Source organism: Armigeres subalbatus, chromosome 2 (genome assembly GCF_024139115.2).
Source record: "Armigeres subalbatus isolate Guangzhou_Male chromosome 2, GZ_Asu_2, whole genome shotgun sequence".
In the NCBI taxonomy this organism is placed as follows: domain Eukaryota; kingdom Metazoa; phylum Arthropoda; class Insecta; order Diptera; family Culicidae; genus Armigeres; species Armigeres subalbatus.
In genome coordinates this window covers 390,676,115-390,681,321 of record NC_085140.1, presented here as the reverse complement: position 1 = coordinate 390,681,321, position 5,207 = coordinate 390,676,115, and the positions used below count along the sequence as shown (strand labels likewise).

General features: G+C 48.3%; 1 long non-coding RNA gene across 1 annotated transcript; it reads left to right on the top strand.

Annotated features, from left to right (window-relative positions):
- Positions 1-4,306: 4,306 nt before the first annotated feature.
- LOC134217378 (uncharacterized) lies at positions 4,307-4,978 on the top strand. The gene is made up of 3 exons (XR_009981016.1): positions 4,307-4,491; positions 4,555-4,622; positions 4,694-4,978. It is a non-coding gene; the product is annotated as an uncharacterized LOC134217378 (long non-coding RNA).
- The last annotated feature ends 229 nt before the right edge of the window (positions 4,979-5,207 follow it).

Here is a 5,207-nt window from a genome sequence, read left to right as displayed (position 1 = left end):
CGAGCCTCTTGAAAGGAGGCTTCCGAGCCTCTTGAAAGGAGGCTTCCGAGCCTCTTGAAAGGAGGCTTCCGAGCCTTTTGGAAGGAGGCTTCTGAGCCTCTTGAAAGGAAGCTCTTAAAAGGAGGCTTCCGAGCCTCTTGAAATGAGAATTCCGAGCCTCTTGAAAGGCGGCTTCCGAGCCTCTTGAAAGGAGGCTTCCGAGCCTCTTGAAGGAGGCTTCCAGGCCTCTTGAAAGAAGGCTTCCGAGCCTCTTGAAAGAAGGCTTCCGAGCCTCTTGAAAGAAGGCTTCTGAGCCTCTTGGAAGGAGGCTTCTGAGCCTCTTGGAAGGAGGCTTCTGAGCCTCTTGGAAGGAGGCTTCTGAGCCTCTTGGAAGGAGGCTTCCAGGCCTCTTGGAAGGAGGCTCTGAGCCTCTTGGAAGGAGGCTTCCAGGCCTCTTGGAAGGAGGCTTCCGGGCCTCTTGGAAGGAGGCTTCCTGAGCCTCTTGGAAGGAGGCTTCGAGCCTCTTGGAAAGGAGGCCTCCGAGCCTCTTGAAAGGAGGCTTCCGAGCCTCTTGAAAGGAGGCTTCCGAGCCTCTTGAAAGGAGGCTTCCTGAGCCTCTTGAAGGAGGCTTGAGCCTCTTGAAAGGAGGCTTTGAGCCTCTTGAAAGGAGGCTTCTGAGCCTCTTGAAAGGAGGCTTCTGAGCCTCTTGAAAGGAGGCTTCCGAGCCTCTTGAAGGAGGCTTCCTGAGCCTCTTGAAAGGAGGCTTCTGAGCCTCTTGAAAGGAGGCTCTGAGCTCTTGAAAGGAGGCTTCCTGAGCCTCTTGAAAGGAGGCTCTGAGCCTCTTGAAAGGAGGCTTGAGCCTCTTGAAAGGAGGCTTGAGCCTCTTGAAGGAGGCTTCCGAGCCTCTTGAAAGGAGGCTTGAGGCCCTCTTGAAAGGAGGCCTGAGCCTCTTGAAAGGAGGCTTCCTGAGCCTCTTGAAAGGAGGCTTCCGAGCCTCTTGAAAGGAGGCTTCCGGGCCTCTTGAAGGAGGCTCTGAGCCTCTTGAAAGGAGGCTTCTGAGCCTCTTGAAAGGAGGCTTCCTGAGCCTCTTGAAAGGAGGCTTCTGAGCCCTTCTTGAAAGGAGGCTTCTGAGTCTTGAAAGGAGGCTTGGAGCCTCTTGAAAGGAGGCTGGGCCCTCTTGAAAGGAGGCCTGAGCCTTGAAAGGAGGCTCTGAGCCTCTTGAAAGGAGGCTTCTGAGCCTCTTGAAAGGAGGCTTCCAGAGCCTCTTGAAAGGAGGCTTCCGAGCCTCTTGAAGGAGGCTTCCTGAGCCTCTTGAAGGAGGCTTCCGAGCCTCTTGGAAGGAGGCTTCTGAGCCTCTTGAAAGGAGGCTTCTGAGCCTCTTGAAAGGAGGCTTGAGCCTCTTGAAAGGAGGCTTCTGAGCCTCTTGAAAGGAGGCTTTGAGCCTCTTGAAAGGAGGCTTCCGAGCCTCTTGAAAGGAGGCTGAGCCTCTTGAAAGGAGGCTTCCAGGCCTCTTGAAAGGAGGCTTGAGGCCTCTTGAAAGGAGGCTTCCAGGCCTCTTGAAAGGAGGCTTCCAGCCTCTTGAAAGGAGGCTGAGCCTCTTGAAAGGAGGCCTGAGCCTCTTGAAAGGAGGCTTCCTGAGCTCTTGAAAGGAGGCTCTGAGCCTCTTGAAAGGAGGCTGGAGCCTCTTGAAAGGAGGCTTCTGAGCCTCTTGAAAGGAGGCTTCCTGAGCTCTCTTGAAAGGAGGCTCTGAGCCTCTTGAAAGGAGGCTTCCGAGGCCTCTTGAAAGGAGGCTGGAGCCTCTTGAAAGGAGGCTTCCTGAGCCTCTTGAAAGGAGGCTTCCAGGCCCCTGAAAGGAGGCCTGAGCCTCTTGAAAGGAGGCTCTGAGCCTCTTGAAAGGAGGCTTCCTGAGCCTCTTGAAAGGAGGCCTGAGCCTCTTGAAGGGAGGCTCTGAGCCTCTTGAAAGGAGGCTTCCAGGCCTCTTGAAAGGAGGCCTGAGGCCTCTTGAAAGGAGGCTTCCTGAGCGTCTTGAAAGGAGGCTTCCAGGCCTCTTGAAAGGAGGCTTCCAGCCTCTTGAAAGGAGGCTTCAGGCCTCTTGAAAGGAGGCTTCTGAGCCTCTTGAAAGGAGGCTTCTGAGCCTCTTGAAAGGAGGCTTCTGAGCCTCTTGAAAGGAGGCTTTGAGCTCTTTTGAAAGGAGGCTTCCTGAGCCTCTTGAAAGGAGGCTTCTGGAGCCTCTTGAAAGGAGGCTTGAGCCTCTTGAAAGGAGGCTTCCAGGCCTCTTGAAAGGAGGCTTCCTGAGCCTCTTGAAAGGAGGCTTCTGAGCCTCTTGAAAGGAGGCTTCCTGAGCTCTTGAAAGGAGGCTTCCAGGCCTCTTGAAAGGAGGCTTCCAGGCCTCTTGAAAGGAGGCTTCTGAGCCTCTTGAAAGGAGGCTTCCTGAGCCTCTTGAAAGGAGGCTCCTGAGCCTCTTGAAAGGAGGCTTCCGAGCCTCTTGAAAGGAGGCTTCCGAGTCTCTTGAAAGGAGGCTTCCGAGCCTCTTGAAAGGAGGCTTCCGAGCCTCTTGAAAGGAGGCTTCCGAGCCTCTTGGAAGGAGACTTTTGAGACTCATGGAAGGAGACTTTTGAGACTCATGGAAGCAGGCCTCCGAGCCTCTTGAAGAAAGGCTTCTAAGCTTCTTGAAAGGATATTGAAAGGAGGCTGTCAAGCCACTTGAAAGGAGTCTTTTGAACCTCTTAAAACGAAGCTTACGAGCCTTTTGAAAGGAGGCAACCCAACCACTTGAAAGGAGGCTTCTGAAGTGGCCAGGAGGCTTCCAAGTCTCTTGAAAGGAAGCCTTCTAGCTGTATAGAAGAAGTCTTCCGAGAAGCGTAGAAGGATGCTTCTAATTCTCTTGCAACAAAGCAACTGAGCTTTAGTGAAAACATAATTTTCATGTCTCTCAAATAAAGTATTCTGAACCCTTAGATCCTCGATTCTAGATCAAAAGCATATTCTTAACATATCAATAATCCTTTTGTTTCGAACAGGTATGAAGATTGCATTACAGTTTTTTTTAATTGTTCATTCGTTTTGTTCGTTTGATCTTCTGTTCCGCAGCCTTTCATACATTGTGCTGGTTGTGAAAGGCAGGGTTCTATTTATCGCATTGCATATTATGTACAAGATAAATTTTTGAAATGAAAAATACATAATTATTAAATAGTTTCGAATTAGAATTGTTAAACGTCCGCCGTTACGCATTTTTGTCCGAGGTACCCCTAGGGCTAGCGAAGGTACCCCCAGGGGTACATGTACCCCAGGTTGAGAACCACTGTCCTTTATTTTTTATGAAGCACACGTGGCCTTGCGCTTCCAAATCTGCATTAGATGCGGTGTTCCGCCAGGTACCAATTAAATGCTTGTTTGCATATTCTGCATACACACTTAATTTTTTCGCCGAGATCTCAGCATTTTTGGTTTTTTTTCCCGAGGTGAGCACCGCCGATTTTCAGCAAACATGATTTTTGCCGAGATCTTAGTAAAAGTGACGTTTCAGTTGCTGAGATATGGTAAAGATTTTGCCGAAAATCAGTAATAAACCAATTTTTCTGCCGAATTTCAGTTCTGAAATTTACTGAGGTACAGCGGTGCCCGATTTTGCCGGGCTCGAGAAAGAAAAACTTAGTGTGTAAACTGTTTGAAAAGATTATTTTAAATAGATTGATGGTTCATAATAATGACAATTCTATATTTGCTGATGCGCAATTTGGTTTTCGCCATGGGCATTCAACCACTCATTAGTTATTAAGAGTTATCTGAAGAATATTCGACTGGAGTTGTTCTTTTTGATATAGAGAAAGCATTTGATAGTGTTTGGAATGTAGGTAAGTAAGTAAGTAAGCAAGTAAGTAAGTAAGTAAGTAAGTAAGTTGTAACGAGCAGGTCGTTTCATGTTTATTTGTTCAATATATGTTACTCGTAATATCCGTTATTTATTTAAATTAATTAAGTAATTTGCCAAAATAGTTGAACCAGTCTAGAGCCCACAATACAAATTCACTACATTAGCGTTCATTCTGTTCATGAGCGACACTCTCAAGAAGCGCAAAACAAAATTAATTATGTGAGTTCCTACTAACGTTGTGAGAGGCCGTGGGAATTAATTGCCCATTAAAATTGATCAAATCTGCCGGGTGGCTTGTAGCACATGCTATCGCCCGCGTGCATCGACCCGTTGGGAATCCTTTCAGGATGCGTTGACCTTTGGCGTTTTCTTTCCACCTAAGATTTTGGGGCCGAGCAGCGAGATGGATGATTGAAGCTGTTCGTGGAAAGAGACGCAAACATGCGCGAATATGATTATTTAGAGCGCGAGAGTAATTTTCGGAATCACGAAATTAACTTCGTGATGTCCGGTGATGCAATTTACAATTTGGCGGTTAATCTGAGGATTCCCAAGTTGATCAAGTTCACTTCGAACTGATCCGTGGAAGAGGCAGGAGTGGCCCAAAGTTCTCGCGCCGTGGTGTCTTTTCAAAGGTGACATGAAGAATAGTCAGTTAGTAGAGCTTAATTAATACCTGTTTAAATTCCTTTCCCTAGTTTGTAGAATCGTGTGTGCTATTGTGAAAAGGCGGTGTGTTATCGTGTGTGGCTTCGTGCAATTAAAGGTAATTCGTGCTAATTTGTGCTATTTGTATTGTGAAATTAACACGTGATACGTGTAACCAACTATTTGAAGGTTTCTTGCCAAGCCGTTCAACCGTCCGTGGCACCACAACCGGACTCCCAGTGGCCATTTCTGACCCCACCATCAGGCTCAGAAGTCTCCCGGGGCACGCCGGAAGAGGGACGCTTCCGTTTTCTACGCTCCCTAGGCAGGACGTACATCAGCGCATACGTTATTTCCGTTCCCCTAGTGACGACTAGGGAAACCTCGACGCACGTGTCGCGTCGCGCGCAAAGAAAGTCTCCGATGATCGAGTGAACCGACCGCCAACCAGCAGCAGAAAGGCAATCAGCCTACCCCCGGCGGCAACAGAGCTTCATCGCCGAACGAGAGAGCAGCAGCCAGCCGGATGACACACAGCTATGCTTCTGGCTCCAGCATAAAATTCACGTTAATATTTTGCTCTGGGCGTTATTCTCTGATACAATATTGTTACCAAATATTCAAATTTGTTTTGCACCGTACTAACCGTGTTGTGTTGAATGACGGTCTTATTACAATTAAATTGAAAATCGAACACATTTTT